The sequence below is a fragment of the Podarcis raffonei genome, chromosome 15 (genome assembly GCF_027172205.1).
Source record: "Podarcis raffonei isolate rPodRaf1 chromosome 15, rPodRaf1.pri, whole genome shotgun sequence".
In the NCBI taxonomy this organism is placed as follows: domain Eukaryota; kingdom Metazoa; phylum Chordata; class Lepidosauria; order Squamata; family Lacertidae; genus Podarcis; species Podarcis raffonei.
Window position 1 is genome coordinate 12,447,826 of NC_070616.1, and position 23,478 is coordinate 12,471,303.

The window sequence follows — 23,478 nt, forward strand, 5'->3', positions numbered from 1 at the left end:
TTGAGTTTGATGGGATTTGCTTCTATAATCAGGTATAGGATTATTACTCTTAACACACAACCTTGAAGTAGTCCTCCCAGCGATGTTCTGATAATGGTGGGTAGGAGAAAAGGTTACAGAATATAATAACTGTGATGAGCCAGGAATGTATATTTTCGTTAAGTTATGGCAAGGCAAACTAAACAAGGGGCAAGGAAACTAGGGTCACATAGGGTCTGGACCACTTCAGAATGTGTGTAAGAAATCACATGGCATCACAGCATTTTAGAATTGGATGGAAACTTGGAAGTCCTTTAGTTCAGGGCAGTAGTGTTGTGGCAAATTCAGGATCCCTTCATGATAGACACAGGCCCTCACAATCACATCCCCTTCTAAAATTATGCAACCTTCTATACAACAGTCTTAGAATTATGCAATAATAACATTTGAGGGTGCATTGCAAGGATCAGTGCAGATCGCCATGTGTTTGCCTTTTAGCTGGATCTACCATTTTCTGGGACGCGGGTGGCGCTGTGGGTTAAACCACAGAGCCTAGGACTTGCCGATCAGAAGGTCGGCGGTTCGAATCCCCGCGACGGGGTGAGCTCCCATTGCTCGGTCCCTGCTCCTGCCAACCTAGCAGTTCAAAAGCACGTCAAAGTGCAAGTAGATAAATAGGCACCGCTCCGGCGGGAAGGTAAACGGCTTTTCCGTGCGCTGCTCTGGTTCGCCAGAAGTGGCTTAGTCATGCTGGCCACATGACCCGGAAGCTGTACGCCGGCTTCCTCGGCCAATAAAGCGAGATGAGCGCCACAACCCCAGAGTCGGTCATGACTGGAGCTAATGGTCAGGGGTCCCTTTACCTTTACCTACCATTTTCTGGGCATGTTCATGCGCAAGTGTTTCGGAGAGCTCCGATATCTTATTTCTGAGTTACTTGAGGTTATGTTTTCCCTTAAGTTCCATTGTACGCCACAAAGCTTGCACCCCATTCTCTTGAAACTGAAGCTCCTTGTGCTTTCTGTGTTCCTAAATGCTTAGTTTTGGAGCATACAGAACAACATCTCCTCCTTGGTGCTCTTCCTGCACTTCTTCTCCAGAGTGACCCTGGGAGCCTGTCTCCTCACCTCCTTTCACTCCGATTGGCTCCAGTCAGCACAAAGGGTGAGAAGACCTCCTGTGGCTAAAATGCTCCCCTTCCATGCTGATTGGGTGTCTGTGAAGATTGGGATCCTGCCTCAGAAATAGCAGTAGGTCTTCAGCTCCCCACAACCCCAGACCACTCCATCTCTGGTCCAGGGGCCTCTAGATGTTGGATACAACTCCCACCATCCTTGACCACCAGCCCTTGCAGTTGCTAGCTGAGGCTGATGAGAGTTGGAGCTCAACAAAAACTGGAGCTCTACCACACATTCAATCCAAATTCCTACTCAATGCAGGAATTTCCTTCTATGCAGAAGCTCCCAGGTTCAGTCCTGGACATCTGCAGCTAGGGCTGGGAGAGATCTTGGTCTGGAATCCTGGATCGCTGCTGCCAGTCAGGTTCAATGATGCTGAGCTAGATAGATCAGTGGTCTGACTTGGTATAAGGCAGATTCCTGTGTCGCTATGCCCCTAAAGCAGGGGTCAGCAACCTTTTTCAGCCATGGGCCGGTCCACCGTCCCTCAGACCATGTGGTGGACCGGACTATATTTTGGAAAATAAATGAAAGAATTCCTATGCCCCACAAATAATGCATTTTAACAAAAGCACATATTCTACTCATGTAAAAGCACCAGGCAGGCCCCACAAATAACCCAGAGATGCATTTTAAATAAAAGGACACATTCTACTCATGTAAAAACACACTGATTCCCGGACCGTCCACGGGCCCGATTGAGAAGGTGAATGGGCCGCATCCAGCCCCCAGGCCTTAGATTGCCTACCCCTGCCCCAAAGCTAAGCTCATACTCGCCTCCCTTTTTGACATGGGGAGCCTCCAACAATGCAAGTGTTCAGCAGATTTCAGGAGGTGCTAAAGGAGGGCTATGCCACAGGATTCTTCTGCCTTATGAAGCAACAGCATAGATCCATGACCAATACTGGGAAATGCTTTGGGGCTGTATGTTGAGCAATGGAACACATCCAGGAAAAACCACAGGATCTGTTTTCCTGGAGGCTTTTAAGATGAGACAGGATGATCATCTATCAAATATTCCTATATTCTGGGAATTATCTGATTGCAAGCAGTGAGATCTCTCAATGTGATTCAGACCTGAAAGTCATGAAACCTAAGAAACGAAGAGAAATCAGTTAAAGACAGAAGCAGGATGTTGTTATCTGATTGCAACCTGGGGGAAAACAACAACAACAACACCCCACTATCATCTCTGCATTTATAAAGAGGCAACTGGGTCTGAGATTTGGGCGAGGATTCTTTTCTAACTGATAGACCTTCAGTCTAGATCAAGAAACACTTAAATGTACAAGAGACTGCAACACACAGAGTAGGGTGACAGGTTAGGAGCAGGGAGAACAAGTTAAAGCGCAGCGTTTTATGCTAAACAACACAATCCTATGCACATTTTCCTGGGAGTAATATACCATGTGAATTTATCGGGGCTTGCTTGTGGGTCACAATGCGCAGAATCAGGTTGAAAATGAATTAACATTTTAAAGCCATTATTGTATTACTTTGCATTTAACAGGGTGCTTTTTTAAAACAACAACAACAATGTAATAATATATTCTTGACAATTTTGAACAAAATCCTTGAACAACATAAAATATCAGCACACAGGAAGGCAGCACACAGCAGTGTTCTATCTGACAAGGGTAGTTGTAAAAGCCCCACAAGAACTCCATGATCAATTTCCCAGAACCAGGAAAGTAGTTTTTTTCTGGAAGTCTAGGACAATGATAATTAGGTAATATGTGCAGATCTCAGAAGTCTTTTGTACATATACTGAGTGTGTGTGGGCCTGCACTGTGATTTAGAAGGGATCCTGAGTGTCATCCAGTCCAACCCCCTGGAATGCAGGAATCTTAACTAAGGCATCCATGGCAGATGGCCATCCAACCTCTGCTTAAAAACCTCCATGGAAGGAGAGTCCACCAGCTCTTGTGGGAGTCTGGTCCACTGTTGAACAGCTCCACCAGAAAGTTCTTCTTGAAGTTTAGTTGGACTCTCCTTTCGTGTAACTTGAAGCCATTGGTTCAGGTCCTACCCTCCGGAGCAGGAGAAAACAAACTTGCTCCATCTTCCATTTTGCATCCTTGAGATATTTGAAGGTGGCTATCGTATCTCCTCTCAGTCTTCTCTTTTCCAGGCGAAACATGCCCAACTTCCTCAGCCGTTCCTAATGCTTGGTTTCCAGGCTCTTGATCACATTGGTTGCCCTCCTCTTCCCTAAGAACAAGAAAGTTACAGGATTTTGATGATTTGCAGTTCTGAAAAATGTGTATGTTTTGTAAGTGTGGGTTGTGTGGTGTAGTGGATAGAGCATCTAAACCCCACCCCAAAGTGGCCAGAACCAGATTGCAGACAATCACACAATCTTAACACGCAATAAGGCACCCAAGCATCCCAACACCACTTAACACCCACCCACACATGTGCATATTTAACACATGCATTCAAGCATCCTCCCTGATTTATACTGGGGATGATGTGGCTCTGCAGATGTTTTGGACTCCAACTTCCTCCATCAACCCCAGTCAGCATGGTCAATAATTGGGGACAATGAGAGATGCAATCCAGCAACATCTGGATGTAGATGGCACTCTGTAAATAAAATAAATACAGTGGTACCTCAGGTTGCATATGCTTCAGATTACATACGCTTCAGGTTACAGACTCCGCTAACCCAGAAATAGTGCTTCAGGTTAAGAACTTTGCTTCAGGATGAGAACAGAAATTGTGCTCCGGCAGCGCGGCAGCAGCAGGAGGCCCCATTAGCTAAAGTGGTGCTTCAGGTTAAGAACAATTTCAGGTTAAGTACGGACCTCCGGAACGAATTAAGTACTTAACCTGAGGTACCACTGTATCTGTTGTGAGGTCCTGGGACTGGGTGGGCTATAAGAGAAATAAATATGGTTCATTGACTTCCACAGGACAAACTCTGTAGGGTTATATTTTGAAGTGTGTTGTGTGCTGAAGAATTTATGTACTTATTTGTGTAAAGGAAACTCCAGGGAAGTGAGGATTGAGCAGTAGCCTCACATATATTTAATGTATGAACCACCCCCATTCCCACCCCATCTGGTCTTTGCTCTAAGCCATGCCTCAAAGAAAATGTATAAATAGGCACTCCAGCAAATTCAAGCCCTCTGCTTTTTATTTAGGCAACTTTCAAAAAGAGATTATTCATACACATTGCTAGTGAAATCAATACCAACCTTTCCGCCAAATCAGTGCGTTTAAAATCATGGCAAAGGTTTCTGCAGCTGTATATCAAACTCCATTACTAAGGCATTGTGTTCAGCCTCCATCTCCAGCTTCCTTCACGCTAAATCTGCTAAGTAAACTAGATCAGGGATGGGGAACCTGTGGCCTTCCCCATGCGGTTAGACTCCAACTCCCATCAGTCACAGCCGGCATGGCCAATGGTCTGAGATGATGGAATTAAATTCTAACAACATCTGGAGGGAAACAGGTAAGCCACCCCTGGACCACAGCCATATATATATATATATATATATATATATATATATATATATATACACACACACATATATATATATATAGTATATGTTGGCTGTGTAGGCTGTGCAGGTGCAGTGATAAGTTTGTTGATGATACTAAATTGTTTAGGGCACTTAAATAAAAAGACGGTTGCAAAGAGCTCCAAGATGTTCAAGGGTCGGAAACCAAGCCTTATGAGGAACCGTTGAGGGAGCTGGGTATGTTTAGCCTGGAAAAGAGGAGACTGAGAGGAGATAGGATAGCTATTTTCAAATACCTAAAGGGCTGCCACATGGAATATGGAGCAAGCTTGGTTTCTCCTGCTCTGAAGGGTAAGACAAAATGGATTCAAATTACAAGGAAGGCGATTCCGACTAAACATCAGGAAGAACTTTCTGACAGTAGGAGCTGTTCGACAGTGGAACAGACTCCCTCGGGAGCTTGTGGACTCTCCCTCCTTGGAGGTTTTTAAGCAGAGGCTGGATGGCCATCTGTCATGGATGCTTTAGCTGAGATTCCTGCATTCCAGTGGTTGGACTTGATGACCCTTCGAGATCTCTTCCAACTTTACAATTCTGTGTTTCTGTGTTTCCAAAAGGAGGTCATTGGGAAAGGCCCAGGACTGGGCAACCAAAATGATCAAGGGGATGTAGCTGATCTCACAGCTCGAGGGGGCCAGAGGTTGGGTCCCTGCTGCAGAAATAGTAAGGGGTATTTGGCTCTGTGGGGGGGGGGCACTGCATAAGTGGAGCCCCTATCCTAGGATGCAAAGATTAAACTTCCAATAAATCATACCCTTATCCAAAGTACATGAAAGTGTTTAGGGATGCTCCTTTAGTGAGCCGGAGATATCAATGGAAATATCGGGGAAGGCTTTGCAGTTCACAGATTGACAGGCCTTCTCCGATACAAGATAAGTCGTACCTTAGAAGTCAAACAGAATCCATTCTGGAAGTCCATTCAACTTCCAAAACGTTCGGAAACCAAAGCGCGGTAGCCATGGAAACCCCGTCGGACATTCGGCTTCCAAAAATAGTTTGCAAACCAGAACAGTCACTTCCAGGTTTGCGGCGTTTGGGAGGCAAAACGTTCGAGAACTAAGCTGTTCGAAAACCAAGGTATGACTGTATAAGTTTGGTACACACCACCAATCTAGACATAGGGTAGGTACCCCTGGAGAGCCTGCAAATCACTGGAGCACCCTTGATCTAGATTTCCTCTCCCAACACCCCCCCTGCCCTGTTAGGCCTGTTGGATCCGGGTTGTTAAGAATGGGATCACGCAGTCTTAAGCCTAATACATTGTGTGGCAATGTTCCAATTTTAACAGCGAGAGAACAAGGAGGAAAAAATAAAAAAACCAGAAGAAGATGTCTGTCTAGCCTGAGCCAACTTGCTGGAAACACATCTGGTTAAAATTCAAGGTTTTAAATCTGCAGTAATATTTTAGAAATACATTTGGTAAGTATTAAATTGCTATGTTGTAGCTGGTAATATTTACGATTGCAATGTGTTAAGCAGAGGTTTAGATCTGTCAAGAGAAAGGAATGATTGTCATATGGCCTAACAAATGGGCCGAGGATATAAATTACATTTTATTGTATTTTTAAAAACTTTATTGTAATCTTGTTCAAAAGAGCTATGTCTTTGTCAAGTCGTTGCCTGTTCAGAATAAAAGAAGGGGTTTTTATGTGCCTCTGTTACAGCAGCCTCAAGTGCTACCTTCAGCGTGGGAAGGAAACGGAAGGGCCTCATTGTGGTGAGCACTCGGCAATTTAATCTCAAACGGAAGATGGATCATATATTCTGAGGAGAAGATGAGCAATGTTGCATTCCTGGAGGATAGCTCTATTGATGGCTATTAGCCGAGATAGGAAAATGGAGCCCCTGTTTTGCACCTCCAAATTGCAGACACCCGAGTCCGGCCCTATCGTTAGGCAGAGTGAGGAGACTGGCTCAGGCGGTCAACACTGAAGGGTAGTGGAATGCCACATATGCTCTCTTCAGCTAGCCTGAAGAGAGATACCCTTTTAGTTTATTAATACTTTTTTTAAAAAATGATTTATATAACCAATTAAGGCTGCAATCCTATACACTTTCAGTGCAACTTACCTCTGAGCAAACATATACAGTGGTACCTCGGTTTATGAACTTAATCCGTTCCGGAAGTCTGTTCTTCAACTGAAACTGTTCTTAAACTGAGGTGCACTTTCCCTAATGAGGCCTCCTGCCGCCGGTGCCCTTCCACCAACCGGCTTCTGTTCTTAGACCAAGGTAAAGTTCGCAAACCGGGACACTACTTCCGGTTTTGTGGAGTTCGTAAACCGAATAGTTCATAAACAGGGCTGTTCTTAAACCAAGGTACCACTGTACAGTGGTACCTTGGGTTACGAACTTAATTCATTCCGGAGGTCCGTTCTTAACCCAAAACCGTTCTTAAGCTGATGTGCACTTTCGTTAATGGGGCTTCCTACTGCCGGTGTGCTGCCAGCGCACGATTTCCATTCCCATCCTGGGGCAAAGTTCGCAACCTGGAGCAACTACTTCCGGGTTAGCGGAGTTTGTAACCCGAAACGTTTGTAACCCAAGGTACCACTGTATACGATTGCACTGTACAGCTTCCAGCCTTCATTGCTATTAGTTACTGATAATATGACCTCAGATAGCGAGGCTCCGTTGGGCTTATTAATTAATAGCAAAACCATATTATGTACTAAGCAATGCTAATTTGCTAGTCGGTCTTAAGCAGCAATTTTATTCCAACAGCTTCTCTTCTCTCCAGGGTTCTACACAGAAACACGACGCTGGGGCATCTTTTAATAGTTTAAAAACAAAACCTTTCCCCACAAATGTCTTAATGAGGAATTTATTTTATAATTACTTCCCCATCTTCTATGGCCTCTCTCCCCCTTACCTAGCTGTCCAAAGTTAATATATCAACAAATATTGTTTATTGACTGAAGATCATTAATTACCAAGCAATACTTCATCTTGTTTTTTGCTTGAGCCTGACCTTAAGGTCGAAAACCATCTGCTAAGGTCATAAAGATATGTGTTGTCAGAAGGAATACATTTCATTCCATGCTGAGAGATAGAAGCAAACAGACAATATATTTTCTAGGGAAAATATGTTCTTCTGTAGTCCTTTTTTTGTTGTTGTTGTTTCTTCTTGTTTGCATACCCTAACTTATTTATTTTTCCTCTTTCAAGTCTCTCAGGCTTTTCACTGCTAAGAAATGGTTTGTGCTGATAGAATTAGCACTTAAAATGAGGAGCAAAGAAGTCACAGAAAATCTGCATGTTTCAATTTATACATATAGGTGGAAATTCACAATTAAAATATGAACACAATCCATTTCACCATTGCAGGAATGATCATAACCATGTAAGCTCTGTTGCCTGCTCAGTTGGCTGTCCAGTTGCTAACTCCTTCAGTCTTCCTTAGCTGTGACTCCTGCACTGCACGGGTTTGGACTTCGGGTCCTTCTCAACTCAACAGTTCTTAAGAGTTTTCATCTTCATCTTTAAACTGCCTTTGGACTGGACAGCCCTTCCAACAGAGGATTTGTCCTCTATTGTCCTAAGGGAACTCAGGGGTAGAGCATAGAATCATAGAATAGAATCATAGAATCATAGAGTTGGAAGAGACCACAAGGGCCATCGAGTCCAACCCCCTGCCAAGCAGGAAACACCATCAGAGCACTCCTGACATATGGTTGTCAAGCCTCTGCTTAAAGACCTCCAAAGAAGGAGACTCCACCACACTCCTTGGCAGCAAATTCCACTGTCAAACAGCTCTTACTGTCAGGAAGTTCTTCCTAATGTTTAGGTGGAATCTTCTTTCTTGTAGTTTGGAACCATTGCTCCGTGTCCGCTTCTCTGGAGCAGCAGAAAACAACCTTTCTCCCTCCTCTATGTGACATCCTTTTATATATTTGAACATGGCTATCATATCACCCCTTAACCTCCTCTTCTCCAGGCTAAACATGCCCAGCTCCCTTAGCCGTTCCTCATAAGGCATCGTTTCCAGGCCTTTGACCATTTTGGTTGCCCTCCTCTGGACACGTTCCAGTTTGTCAGTGTCCTTCTTGAACTGTGGTGCCCAGAACTGGACACAGTACTCCAGGTGAGGTCTGACCAGAGCAGAATACAGTGGCACTACTACTTCCCTTGATCTAGATGCTATACTCCTATTGATGCAGCCCAGAATTGCATTGGCTTTTTTAGCTGCCGCGTCACACTGTTGGCTCATGTCAAGTTTGTGGTCAACCAAGACTCCTAGATCCTTTTCACATGTACTGCTCTCAAGCCAGGTGTCACCCATCTTGTATTTGTGCCTCTCATATTTTTTTTTTGCCCAAGTGCAATACTTTACATTTCTCCCTGTTAAAATTCATCTTGTTTGTTTTGGCCCAGTTCTCTAATCTGTCAAGGTCGTTTTGAAGTGTGCATCTTCTTTTCTGTGAGCGTGCCCATAGCAGAGAGGCAGGAGGAACCACCTGCAGCAGTGGCAGGACATGCCCATAGCAGAGATGGTGGCAGGGGTGTGGCGGCAGTGGGTGGCGCACTCCTGAGGCCCATATCTGCCACCTGAGGTGACCGCTTCACCTTGCCTCATGGGCGGGCCGGCCCTGTTCCTATGCAGCCCTGCAACAAGAAGTCTGTAAAGTAAGGCAGTCTCATGGGCAGTTATCTTCAGGTTCTTCAGAGACAGACAGACAGATAGATATAATTTAGAATACTCATGTAAACATCCTTAAAATATCAGTGACTTCCCTTCTTCTCTTTCCATGGCTCATTTTGCATCTCATAAATCCCTGCATATTTTACAAAAACCAAACCATTCAGTATTCCATCATTACATCCATCAAAACTTATTCACACTGTTGAATTTATCTTAATGCTGCCAACGTTTTCAAGTGTACACGATCCCCCCCCCCAACATATATACAATAAATGTTTTCCAATCTTCTCATCTTGGTTCTTTATCCTGAAACTGGACTTGGGTCACAGGTGGAGATCCAAGGGCGTAAAAGCAGTATTTGAATTTTGACTGCTAAGTAAAATAGCTAAGCAAAATAATAATAATAAATAAAGGATATCATACATGGCGGCAGCATGTATGGAACAGCTTTTCCCCAACACTTCCTCTTTCTTTCTTTCTTTCTTTTAAATTAATTTTTACTCAAATTTCCAATAACCATTCCATTTATAATTTAACATCCAATTTAACTTATACATCTTTTAGACTTCCATCAGCCTATCTGACAATTTTCATATTTATCACAACTTCTCACATTTCCTAAATTTATGTTGCACTTTAACAATCCTTATTTTATCTTCTCTTTTAAGCGACATTCCTATCTATTCTTTTCACAGAGCTTCCTGAAATCCAACATGCGTTATTTCCTGATCACACACAGTTTTGATATACTCTGTAAATTTATTCCAGTCCTCGGTGAATCTCTGATCGCGTTGGTTTCGAATTTTCCCCGTTAATTTGTCCATTTCTGCATATTCCATCAGTTTCATTCTCCATTCTTCCCTCATTGGCATTTCTTCCTGTTTCCATTTTTGGGCCAACAAAATTCTGGCTGCTGTAACTGCATATCTAAATAACTTCACATCTTTCTTTTCAACATCGTTCCCTAATATGCCTAGTAACAATGCTTCTGGTTTCTTAACAAAGGTATATCTCAACATTTTTTTCATCTCATTATAAATCATTTCCCAAAAGCATTTCACTTTCTTACATTCCCACCACATGTACACTTCCTCTTTCACCTCTGTGGCTTTCGTTCCCTTGGATGGGAAACGAACGGCCTAGTTTTGGTGTCTGCAGCAGGCTAAAGGCTGCTGGCCTTAAGTCATCAAGGACTGACAGGGGAGAAAGGGAGTGACAGGAACGAACAGACCGATCCTTCGCATAATTACTCAGAAGCACAAACATTTCACAATGGTCAGCCCATTGTATTACTTTGTGACTACAATGACTTTTAAGCAAATAAACCGAACTGAAGTGACTGATACTAAATCTCTTGAATCTAAGGTTTGCTTCCATGCCACAGGGTACCTTCCATCAGCTTCGGCTGGTGGCCCAGCTGTGCCCCTATCTGGACAGGGATAGCCCAACTTCTGTCATCTGTGCTCTGGTAACCTCCAGGCTGGATTACTGCAATGCATTTTATGTGGGGCTGCCTCTGAAGACGGTTTGGAAACTTCAGCTGTGCAGAGAGCCAGTGTGGTGTAGTGGTTAAGAGCGGTAGACTCCTAATCTGGGGAACCGGGTTCGCGTCTCCGCTCCTCCACATGCAGCTGCTGGGTGACCTTGGGCCAGTCACACTTCTTTGAAGTCTCTCAGCCCCACTCACCCCACAGAGTGTTTGTTGTGGGGGAGGAAGGGAAAGGAGAATGTTAGCCGCTTTGAGACTCCTTAAAGGGAGTGAAAGGCGGGATATCAAATCCAAACTCTTCTTCTTCTTCTTCTTCCAGCCGGGTTGCTCACGGGGGCAAGATGGTTTGAGCATATTACGCCAATCCTGGCCCGACTGCACTGGCTGCCAATTAGTTTCTGGGCTCAATTCAAAGTGCTGGTTTGGACCTATAAAGCCTTAAATGGCTCCAGACCGCAGTACCTCAAAGGCCACTGCTGTCCACAGGAAGCATCCTAGACCCTGCAGCCATCATTTGAGACCCTTCTTCACAAGCCCTTTCCATGAGAGGTATGGAGGGTGGCAACACAAGGAAGGGTCTTTTCTGTAGTGGCTCCCCATTTGTGGAATGCTTTCCCCAGGGAGGTTCGCCTGGCGGCCTTCATTAACATATATTTAGGCTCCAGGCAAAAACATTCCTCTTCCCCCCAGGCCACTCTGTGATCCTCAGATGAAAGCTGGTTTGTACCTTCAATAAAATAGAATAAAACATTTTGTTTAAAAAGTTGAAAAGCCCTGACATATAGAGGAATATGCAGGAGAGAAATAAAACCTTGAAAGGTGATAGTTGGTTCCACGCTAGATCTCTTCTACAATTTGTAAAGGTAGGTTAGTATCTTGCTGTTCCCTAACTCAAGGGTGAGGAAGCTTCTTCAGCCTGAGGGCCTCATTCTGAGCAGCCTTCCAGGGGGCCACTTCCCAATGCTGGGCGGGGCCAGAGGCAAAAGTGGGCGGAGCAACAAATGTAAATTTTACATTTGCATAGCAGGCTAGTTTTTTCACCCTCTCACACCCCTCTCTAGCCTCTATCCAAGCAAACAAGGAGCATTATCGGGCACCTATTCCAGCCCAGCAAAAACACTCAAGGAGGGTGCAAAGTAGGGTTGGTGAGGCCTGTGGCCTGGGAAGAGTCTGAAGGGCCAAGTAGAGAGTCTCGAAGGGCCACATTGTCTCCTGGGCTTGAGACAGCAATGGATGAATCTCATTTCCCCAATTTTATGTTCAGTTTCCAGCGTTTCCACATCTGTGCAATTTTTAAAGAAGAAATTCTCCTGACAATTCACTAGAATTGTAGTATAAATTTATCCTGGAAATGAACGTTTCCATGCAATTTCCCCCAATATTCACAAATTTGGAAAGCACTATTCCCCTCATATATGTTATTTTCACTAATATATGCATTTAGTACAGTATATGCACTTTTGTACATGCTGGAGAATTGCATTGCAAAATTCAGAAAAGCACAGATTTTGCAGGCTGGCTGGGTTTCAGTTCTTGCATTGTTTCGGAAAGTACAAATTGGGAGGGTTCACAATTAAACAAGAACTGAAATAAATCCCTCCCCATCCCTAGCCAGAGGCTCCCTGTGCTCGATTTACAGCTTACTGCGATGTGCAAACGTGGCCAGTGAGCCTGCAGCAAAAGGCACACTGCCCTGGCTCTCACTGGAGGATGAAGAACTCAGACTTGGAATACCAGTTTGGTGCAGTGGTTGGTTATAGTGCTGGAATAAGACCTGGGAGAACAGGGTTTGAATCCCCACTTGGCCACGAAGCTCACTAGTTGTGACATTGGGGACCATTGCCAGCCTCTCCGCCTAGCCTGTCTCACATGATGGTTGTGTGAGGATAAAACACACGGGGGGGGGTGAACTACATACTCCACCTTGAGCTTCTTGCAGGAAAGGTGGGATGCGAATGCAATAAATCCAATCAAGAGCTTTAATCGTCAAATCAGTACGGTGCACAAGGTAAAGGTAAAGGGACCCCTGACCATTAGGTCCAGTCGTGGCCCACTCTGGGGTTGCGGCACTCATTCGCTTTATTGGCCAAGGGAGCCGGCGTACAGCTTCCGGGTCGTGTGGCCAGCATGACTAATCCGCTTCTGGCAAACCAGAGCAGCGCACGGAAATGCCGTTTACCTTCCCACTGGAGTGGTACCTATTTATCTACTTGCACTTTGACGTGCTTTTGAACTGCTAGGTTGGCAGGAGCAGGGGCTGAGCAACGGGAGCTCACCCCGTCGCGGGGATTCGAACCGCCGGCCTTCTGATCGGCAAGTCCTAGGCTCTGTGGTTTAACCCACAGTGCCACCCGCGTCCCAGTATGGTGCACAGCTGGGTTCAAATGCACAAGAGGGCAAGCTAAGATGTTGATCCAACAAGCCACATGCCCCCTTGGAGTCTGTTTTGTGGGAATGGGGACGGCACAACTCCAGCATGACAAGTGGGGCTGCCCTTTGGACTGGGCAAGCAAACGGGAACTCCTTCTGGAGGGCTGGGCCTGAGCTGTCTGTTGGCGTCTGCACTGGGAGCTCTGTGACCTAGGTGACAGAGGTGGCTCAAAACCAGACCGAGTGGCAATCTCCTCCTGTGAGGATGGGCTGGAGTGGGCGGTGGCAGCGCCGGAGTGGATGCTGCAACCGGGTGGCATGGGAGCCAGGGGTGCAGTGGGCACAGAGCTCTTAGATGATGCAAGATGGGACAGAGTGGAGTATGGTGGAGCTAGGCAGCTGGGACCTTCCCTGGCTCCTCCCAGGGTGACTCCTCTGGTTCTCGAGGCCCTGATCCAGGCCGCCCCAGTCCTCCGGGCCCCTCCCTGGGTTGAATTTTATTATTTCAGTCACAGACCAGTTCCAGCCCACATACAAGATCAAGGAAGTCATAAAACACGATAGGGATACATTTGGATTTGCAGTTAGGTATAACAGGGACAATACAGATATAGCAACAGTTAAAAAATATATAAATTAAAACTTAGTCACTAACATATAACCTAAAATTATCATTTAAGACCTTAATCATTATGATAGCACAGCTTGTTCCCTAAGTTTTATGGCAATCGCACAGAATTTGGCTACCCTTAATGTGATCTCAGGATCCTTGTCCTCTACCACGGTTTTTAGACATTGAAGTTCAGATTCATTTGGAGATTTTTGCATAGCAGGGGTAATAAATACCGAGCGTATATCCCGTAGAAGCAGCAGTGTAACAAGGCATGAGAGAGTTTCTACCTCCATCAAGCCGCAGGGGCAGACTCGTTCGTAACCCTAACCCTAACCCTAACCCTCCCTAGGGTTGTCAAGTGGGAACTCCTCTAGCTTCTCGTCCTGGTTCGACCATTCCCTACACAATGTCCCTTCATTGGCACTAACCACCACCAAGGTCTTGCTGACATACACAGCACATTCAAAGCACTCCCCTTCCAAGAATCCCAGGAGCTCTAGTTTGTTAAGGGGGGTGCTGGGAATTGTAGCTCTGTGAGAGGAAGGCCACAGTTCCCAGGCTTCTTGGGGTGTGTGTGTGTGCCTTAAAGCTACGGTGCGCTTGCAGTTGTATGGCAACTGAGGGAAACCAGGTATGGCTTGTCTGCTGATGTCAATAGAAGCTCAAGAGGGTTAAATAAACTTGTTCATAGTTGCCCTGCACCCTGTTTTATATAGTCGAACTCAGGGATCACACAAATGTTTAACAAGGAAAGCGTTCATATAAAATTGACACATAATTTTTTCTAATGAAATATGTGAAACGCATTTTCTTTTTATAGGTGCTCTATAAAACACTTGTCATAAAGCCTTGCCTTCCTGCTTCTTTTTGTGCTGCTCTGCTCTTTTCTCCCCCCTTCTTTTCATTCTTTCTTTTATTTTATTTTTAATATGGGGGCACTAGCTAGAGGAGTGCGGGTGGGGCGGTTCCCTAGCCCCAGTTAGCAGCTTGGTCAGCACTTAAAATTGACCCACAGATAGATCAGAACTGGGCGGTGCGAGAACTTGCATTGGGCTTCTTGAATTTATCCTTTTGACCACAGCCATGCTACATATGTAAAACTGATTTGATAATCACTTCTTCCCAGGGACTCCTGGGAATTATAATGCTTGGAGGCAAGGCTAGGAGCATCAAACAGACAGTTCCCAGAATACGTTTCACAGGATTAGAAGGAGCCATCCATGACACCCATGCTATAAAACTTACCTGAAGTCACATCCACACCATACCTTAAAAATGCTGTTATGCCACTTTAACAGTCATGGTGTCCCCCAAAGCACCCTGATAGTTTGTTAAGGGTTGCCGAGAGTACAGCAATGCGCTCTATGTGGGGCTACCTTTGAAGGTGACCCAGAAACTACAAATAATCCAGAATGCAGCAGCTAGTGCAGCAGGTGACTGGGAGCAGCCACCGAGACCACATAACACCGGTCGTGAAAGACCTTCATTGGCTCCCACTACGTTTCCAAGCACAGTTTGAAGTGTTGGTGCTGACCTTTAAAACCCTAAATGGCCTCGGCCCAGTGTACCTGAAGGAGCGTCTCCACCCCCATCATTCTGTCCGGACACTGAGGACCAGCTCCAAGGGCCTTCTGGCACTTTCCTCACTGCGAAAAGTGAGGTTACAGGGAACCAGGCAGAGAGCCTTCTCAGTGGTGGCGCCCACCCTGTGGAATGCCCCCATCAGATGCCAAGGAAATAAACAACAATCTGAATTTTAGAAGACATCTGAAGGGAGCCCTGTTTAGGTAAGTTTTTAATGTTTGATGTTTTATTATGTTTTTGATATTCTGTTGGGAGCTGCCCAGAGTGGCTGGGGAAACCCAGCCAGATGGGCAGGGTATAAATAATAAATTATTATTGTTATTATTATATTATTGCTAGGAGATCCTTATTCCCCTCGTAGAGCTGCAATTCCCTGCATGGTCAATCCCTCTTCACATGGAAGTCTGAGAATCGTGGCTCTGTGAGAGGAATTGTAGCTCTGTGCAGGGAATGAAGGGGGCTAAATCCATAGAATCATAGAATTGTAGCTGGAAGGGACCAAATGGTCATCTAGTCTAGGTCTCTTCCATGCAGGAATCACAGCTAAAGAATCTCTGAAGGACAGCCATCCAACCTCTGTTGAAAAACCTCTAGGGAAGGAGAGTCCACCATCTCCCAAGGTAGTCCATTCCACTGTCAAGCAGCTTCTACCATCAGAAAGTTCTTCCAGATCTCCTTTCTTGTGATTTGAATCCATCTGTTCAGGTCCTTCCTTCTAGAGAACCAGAAAACAAGCTTGTTCCACCTTCCATGTAGCAGCCCTTCAGATATTTTAAGATGGCTATCATGTCACCTTTTAGTCTTCTCTAGGCTAAACATGCCCAACTTAGTCAACTGCTCCTCATAAGGAACAGCACCATCAGCCATGGGGGACATTTGAGGGGCCACTTGAGAGACCCACGAGGGCCACAGATTTTCCATGGGTGGTTTACACCAATCCCAAATTGTGAAGGAACATGACCATCTAACTAAATTGAAGGCAGGGAGCTGGATAAGAACTGATCAGAGGATGGCACCCTGTTGCTTATTCATCCAGCAATGATGAATTTCGAGTTCTGAGTAAAGAACGGCAACTGCGCCCTGCTCATAAATCTCTCATTCCGGGATTTCGCTGTTCTATTTTCACAATTTACAGCTTCACCCCACATTGCATCATAGGATTCTGCCACACTGTCCTGGCTGGGCTGAATTCTTTCAACATGCTGAGGTCTGAGGGGAAAGGTGAAGTCGCAATGCAAGTATTGATCAGAGTTGGCCAACTTCTACAGAGCTTCTTTCATCTCTTCAAAGGCCATGAGCAAACCAGTTATGGCCAACCCGATGTTCTCCAGATGTTTTAGGTCAGTGTTTCCCAACCTTGGGCCTCCAGCTGTTTTTGAACTACAATTCCCATCATCCCTGACCACTGGTCTTGCTAGCTAGGGATGATGGGAGTTGTAGTCCAAAAACAGCTGGAGGCCCAAGGTTGGGAAACACTGTTTTAGGTGATGAGTCCCATCAGCCCTATAAGTACCCTCTCTGAGATCTCAGCAGCCATAGGGCTGAAAGGCTTGGCTCTCCTGTAAAGTTATTAGATTCTCACATAAGCTGAATTTCTGAGCTCCTGTGGAAGTAGAACGGTGGCTTCCATATAGTAAAAACAAAACAAAAAACCAATTATTTGCACATGTTAGTTTAAATGTATAGATGTAAATTTAGAAATCATTGCTGTAATTTAAATAGAAATATTGTTGCAGGCTCTCCAATCTCTGAGCAGCAAGAGACTCTGGGGTTTTCTTCTCTTCCCTGGAAGGAAAGCCAGTGGAGATAGTGATGTCTTTAGGGTATATGGTTTTATTTACACATATAAAGGTAAGGTAAAGGGACCCCTGACCATTAGGTCCAGTCGTGGCCGACTCTGGGGTTGCGGCACTCATCTCACTTTATTGGCCGAGGGAGCCAGTGTACAGCTTCCGGGTCATGTGGCCAGCATGACTAAGCCGCTTCTGGTGAACCAGAGTAGTGCACGGAAACACTGTTTATCTTCCCGCCGGAGCAGTACCTATTTATCTACTTGCACTTTGACGTGCTTTCGAACTGCTATGTTGGCAGGAGCAGGGACCGAGCAATGGGAGCTCTCCCCGTTGCGGGGATTCGAACCGCCGACCTTCTGATCAGCAAGTCCTAGGCTTTGTGGTTTAACCCACAGTGCCACCCGCGCCCCACATATTTACACATATAGAATCATAGAAATGTAGAGGCAGAAGGGACCACGAGGTCATCTGGTCCAAGCCCTTGCAATGCTGAAATCCTTTTCCCCAACATGGGGCTCAAACTCACAGTCCTGAGATTAAGAGTCTCAAGCTCCACTGACTGAACTAATATATACAACCTCAGGATTGAGAGACTCTCAGCATTAACAGACCAGCAGATCTTTCTTCCTCATTAGGTTTCCAGGGAAGCTCCAAGCCACAGCTCTTGGATCCAGCACAGAGCAAGGCAAGCCTCAAAGTCTCCAGCTTCTGGCCTTAGCTAGCATCAGAGAAAACACTCTCTCACACAACAAACACAGAAGCCCCTTGACTTCTTGTTCTCCATCCTGGGATGCTGGATCATCCAGCCAGGTAGAGCAGGTGGGGAATGAGCTTGTTTTCCCCTGCTCCAGAGGGTAGGACTCGAACCGTTGACTTCATGTTACAAGAAAGGAGATTCCGACTAAACGTATGGAAAAACCTTCTGGCAGTAACAGGTATTCGAAAGTGGAACGGTCTCCCTTGGGAGACTGTGGACTCTCCTTACTTGGAGGCCCAGTATACCTGAAGGAGCATCTCCACCCCCATCGTTCTGTCCAGACACTGAGGTCCAGCTCCAAGGGCCTTCTGGCGGTTCCCTCACTGCGAGAATTGAAGCTACAGGGAACCAGGCAGAGGGCCTTCTCAGTAATGGCACCCACCCTGTGGAACGCCCTCCCATCAAATATCAAGGAAATAAACCACTATCTGACTTTTAGAAGACATCTGAAGGCAGCCTTGTTTAGGGAAGTTTTTAATGTTTTATGTTTTATCTAATAATAATAATAATAATAATAATAATAATAATAATAATAATAATAATAATAATAATTTATTTGTATCCTGCCTTCCCCGGCCAAAGCCGTGCTCAGAGCTAACAACAGGTAAAAATAGCACAGTGTACATAAAATTGCACAATCAATTAATTAAAATACATTCTAGAATCAGTTCAGACTCAAATTAATGGCAACCATCGGGTTAGAGTTTTATGAGGATTACAGAAGGAGAGAGGGGGTCAGACTGTGTCTTGGCCAAAGGCCTGGCAGAACAGCTCCGTCTTGCAGGCCCTGAGGAAAGATGTCAAGTCTTATTATTATTATTATGTTGGGAGCTGCCCAGAGTGGCTGGGGCTGGGGAAACCCAGCCAGATGCACGGGGTATAATAATAATAACAACAACAACAACAACAACAACAACAACAACAACAATAGGTTTTAAAGCAGAGGTTGGATAGTCATCTGTCATGGATGCTTTAGCTGGGATACAATTCTATGATTCTATGGTCCCCCCATCTCATTTAATTCCCACAACAGCCCTGTGAGGTAGGTTAGGCTGAGAGAGGCAGTGACTGGCCCAGGGTTAAACCCAGTGAGTTTTGTGGTAGAGTGGGGATTTGAACCCTAGTCTCCCAGGCCCTAGTCTGACATTTTAACCACTACTCCACTCTGGCTCCTTATATAACATGCTCAAAACACCACTCCCACCCCCAGTTCGCTGCTCCTCCAGTAATGGAAATCAGAGGTTATTATCATTCCATTTGCTTTCTCTCCAAACATGCCGGTGGATTCTTAAGCAAACTACAAGGCAGCCAAAATGCAGCTGTGAGCAGGGACACCTGTCACTCGGAGGGAGAAAACGTCTATTGATTGTTATTAATGGTTCAGCATTTAGCTGCTCGGCCCCAAACCAGCCAAAGACGGTGGAGACAAGCTGTCTGGGACTCCCTGTGATGTTGTAAAATGACAGCAAGGCAAACCGCCCGGAGAAAAGGTGTAACCAGGATTTTAAAACTTCATCCCCACCTCAAATGTTCCTCTCTGGCATATCACAACAAAACGCTTGGGAATGATGTCAAAAAGGGTGGCATGCTCCTCAGCAGAGGTTTATGAACTGGCAAGAGAACAATGCCCCCCCCCCACAACACGTAAGACAAAAGACAGATCCACACTGGATTTTGAAAGCAGATTCAGCCCACAGTTGAGACATTTGGAGTTATTTCCTCCAAAGAATCCCAGGGACTGTAGTCCCCCCCCCCACCTCACAGAGCTGCCATTGCCAGCACCTTTCGCAAACTACAGTTCCCAAGATTTGCATGGGGTGGGGTGCTTTAAATGTGCACTAGTCTTTAAATGCATGGTGTGGATCTGCAGAAAAACATAAAAAGACTTGCGTTCTGTAAATGCTTACAATCTATGCATGCAACATGAGCTGGTTCCAGGTCTGGAGGGCAAAGTGCTCCCAGTGGGTTCATGTCAGGGGCGCCAATTGGGGGAGGCCGAGGGCCCCCCCCATTTCCCCCCCAAGGGCCTCATCAATTTTCCAAGATCTGCTGAGCCCCATCAGGTCTTCCTGCAGCTAGCAGAAGGCTTCTCCGGCCAGCATGGTGTCAGGAGGTGTGTGTGACATCACATGTTGCAAGTGCGATGTCACACGTGCCCCTTAAAGCTTGGGGACAACCCAGTGCCTGTGGTTCATGTCCTTCCTAACCTGCTTTGCCGCTTGCGTATCTCTCCCTTTGAGCCCCTCCCTAATACCTCCATGAGAAAGGACCAGAGCTCAAGCGGCAGAGCATCTACTTTGCATGCAGAAAGTCGCAGGTTCAGTCCCTGGCAGCGTTCCCGGGAAGGTCTGGGAACATGGGTGCCAAGTTGAATAAAATATTTGGAGGCCCAGGTAAGCCCCACCCTGCATAATCAATCACATGATGCTGTGCACACACACCATTTGAATGAGAATGCCCATCAACTTTTGGGGGCGGCAGCCGCCTCAAATATTTTACTGGGGGCCCCCGAAGACCTCTTGGCCCCTAGGAGTTGGCCGTGTAGGCAATACTGAGTAGGCTGGACCAATAGACGGACTTCGTGTGGTGTAGTGGCTAAAGAGCGGTAGATTTGTAATCTGGTGAATCGGGTTCGCATCTCCGCTCCTCCACATGCAGCTGCTGGGTGACCTTGGGCTAGTCACACTTCTCTGAAGTCTCTTAGCCCCACTCACCTCACAGAGTGTTTGTTTTGGGGGAGGAAGGGAAAGGAGATTGTGAGCCGCTTTGAGACTCCTTAGGGTAGTGATAAAGCGGGATATCAAAGCCAAACTCTTCTTCTCTAAGGCAGCTTCCTGTTTGCATCAGCTGTGTTTGTAGCTCAGTGGTGGAAGATCTGCTTTCCGCACAGAATGTCCTAGGTCCAACTCCTGGTGTCTCTCGGACTCTCCAAGTGTCCCTATTTTTGAGGGACAGTCCCAGATATACAGAAGCTGTCCCAGTTTCTGATTTGATCCCAGAGCGTCCCGTTTTTCCTTAAGATGTCCCTATTTTCATCAGAGAAATGTTGGGGGGCATGGTAGGACGTCCCTATTTTCATCAGAGGGTATGGAGTTATGTGACCCCGCACAGTCAAGGAAATAAGTACCTATGCAACCTTTAGAAGACACCTGAAGGCAGTTGGTTTTTTTTTTAATGTTTAATGCTGGGGCAACCCAGTCAAGATGGGTGGGGTATAAATAATAAATTATTATTATTATGGAATATCCCATCCCTTTTTTTAATCTGACAGATGTTGGAGGGAATGGTCTCCTGTTTTCCCACTTGCTTATACCAGCTTTTGGAAGCAGATTTCTTCCTTGGCTATTATACCTCTGTGCTAGCCAATATGCTCCAGTAACTGCCTCACCCCTACAGCTGATTTACAAGAAGAATCTCCACTGGCACCACATGACTGTAATTGGCAGGCCCACAGCCAGTTGGGTTAGAACCTGTTGGCCAGGATCCTGACAGTGGGTGAGGAGGAAAGTGGCTTAAACGTTGCCTGGCTACTGTCAAGAGTGTAATCTGAATCTGCCTCTTGGAAGGGTGTTATGTGTGAAGAAAAATAAAAACTAAACCCTGCATCCAGAGAAGAGATCAAACACCAAATTTTTGGGGGGACGGACGGACGGACACACACACACACACACCAGCCACCAACTCTTGGATTTAGTACAAAGCTGGTCAGTCTCTTTAGAGGCAAATGCTTCGTTTTTCTTTTTTAAGGCTGTAGCTATGAATGAAGTCCCAGTTTCAATCCCCAAGTAGGATTGGGAAAGCAAACCCCGGGAAGGGTGGCCACTTATGCATCACTGAAAATGTGGACAAAAGAAGACCCAGGTTTGCACGTGCTATTTAATGTTTAAGAGCATGGGTAGGCAAACTAAGACCTGGGGCCTGGATCCGGCCCAATCGCCTTCTCAATCCGGCCCATGGATGGTCCGATCAGCGTGTTTTTACCTGAGTAGAATGTGTCCTTTTATTTTAAATGCATTTCTGGGTTATTTGTGGGGCATAGGAATTCATTCATTCCCCCCCAAAAAATATAGTCTGGCCCCCCACAAGGTCCGAGGGACAGTGGACCGGCCCCCTGCTGAAAAAGTTTGCTAACCCCTGTTTAAGAGCATAAGAAGAGCCTGTTGATCGCCCATGTAGTCAAGCATCTGCGTCTCACAGTGGCCAACAAGATACCTCTGGGAAACTCAGAAGCAGGATGTGAGCACAACAGCCCTGTGACTTCCAGAAACTGGTAACAGAAGCATAACTGCCTCTGATTATGGAGGCAGAGAACTGCCATCATGGCTAAGCAGCCATGGATAGCTTTCTCTTCCATGGATATCTCTCAATCTCTTTTAAAGCCATCCAATTTGGAGGCCTCGCCACCTCCTACGGGAGTGAGTTCCATCGTTTAACTAGGTTCTGAGTGAAGAAGACTTTTTTTTTATCCGCCCTCAATATTCCAGCATTCCGCTTCATGGGATTCGCAGGCGAGTTCTCGTGTTAGGAGACAGGGGGAACAGCTTTTCTCTACGTACTTTCTCCATGTGATTTTTAAAAAAACTGTTGTGTTGACACCTCTTTAAACTAAAAAGGCCAAGCACTGCAACCTTCAATCAATCAATCATTTATTTGTAATCCGCTTTTCCAAAGTTCACGCCATGCGCAAGGAGGCTTACAACATATATATTTTTTTAAATCGCTCAACTGCAAACGCAACAAAAGCAGTCATGAACAATAAACAAAACATTTTAAAAAACTGAAAAAGTTCCACAGAAATCGTAAGATCCAAAATGAAGATATGAAAAATTAACATTGACGACAGCAACAACCCCCAACTAAAAAATACCCAAACAATACCCCAAGCTTTCCTCACAGGGAAGTTGCTTCTTCCCCTCAGATGCAGACTTAGAAAAGCAATTGCTTTAATTGAATAAGATAACAGTCCCTCTGACCCTAATGGGGAGCCTGTTTCACCAGGTGGCCTGGAAGCCTGCTGAGTTGCTGGGCAACTTCAAGGTCTCTCCTGCTTCCTTTCCTGGGTTCTTTAGATTTAAGCTGGACTTGGTCCAGGAAGCCCTTCCAACAGAGAACTGGAAAATATAACACAGGGACACACTAAATAGCTATGAATGGAACAAATCGCTCTTCCCTGGGGAAGGGCTGTAACTCAGTGTTGCTTTATACAGCAGTGGGGCTGGTGCCCATTGAGACTGGTAGGGCAGAAAGCAGGGAGCCCACCAGTAGGAGGAGCCGGAGACAATGAGAGGCGGAGCTAACTTATTCAAGCTTTGTTGTTAGTCTGCTCTTCCCTGCTGAGTTCTGCAAGGGGCAACATGGAGATAAGGAGGAAGCCGATTGGCAGGGTCACCCCCAGGACTCTAGCTGAGGACAGAATGAGGTTGGTGGGACATTGCCGCATTGGCCCGAATGGGATCAGCCTCCATGGGGAATATATACTTTGTGAGCAGAAAGTCCTATGTGCCATTCCTGGTATCTCCAGGTATGGCTGGGGAATGCTCTTACCT

General features: G+C 45.7%; 1 long non-coding RNA gene across 1 annotated transcript; it reads left to right on the top strand.

Annotated features, from left to right (window-relative positions):
- Nucleotides 1-1,742: 1,742 nt before the first annotated feature.
- Nucleotides 1,743-7,907, top strand: LOC128403222 (uncharacterized). The gene is made up of 4 exons (XR_008327897.1): nucleotides 1,743-2,797; nucleotides 5,977-6,103; nucleotides 6,349-6,401; nucleotides 7,861-7,907. It is a non-coding gene; the product is annotated as an uncharacterized LOC128403222 (long non-coding RNA).
- Nucleotides 7,908-23,478: the final 15,571 nt, after the last annotated feature.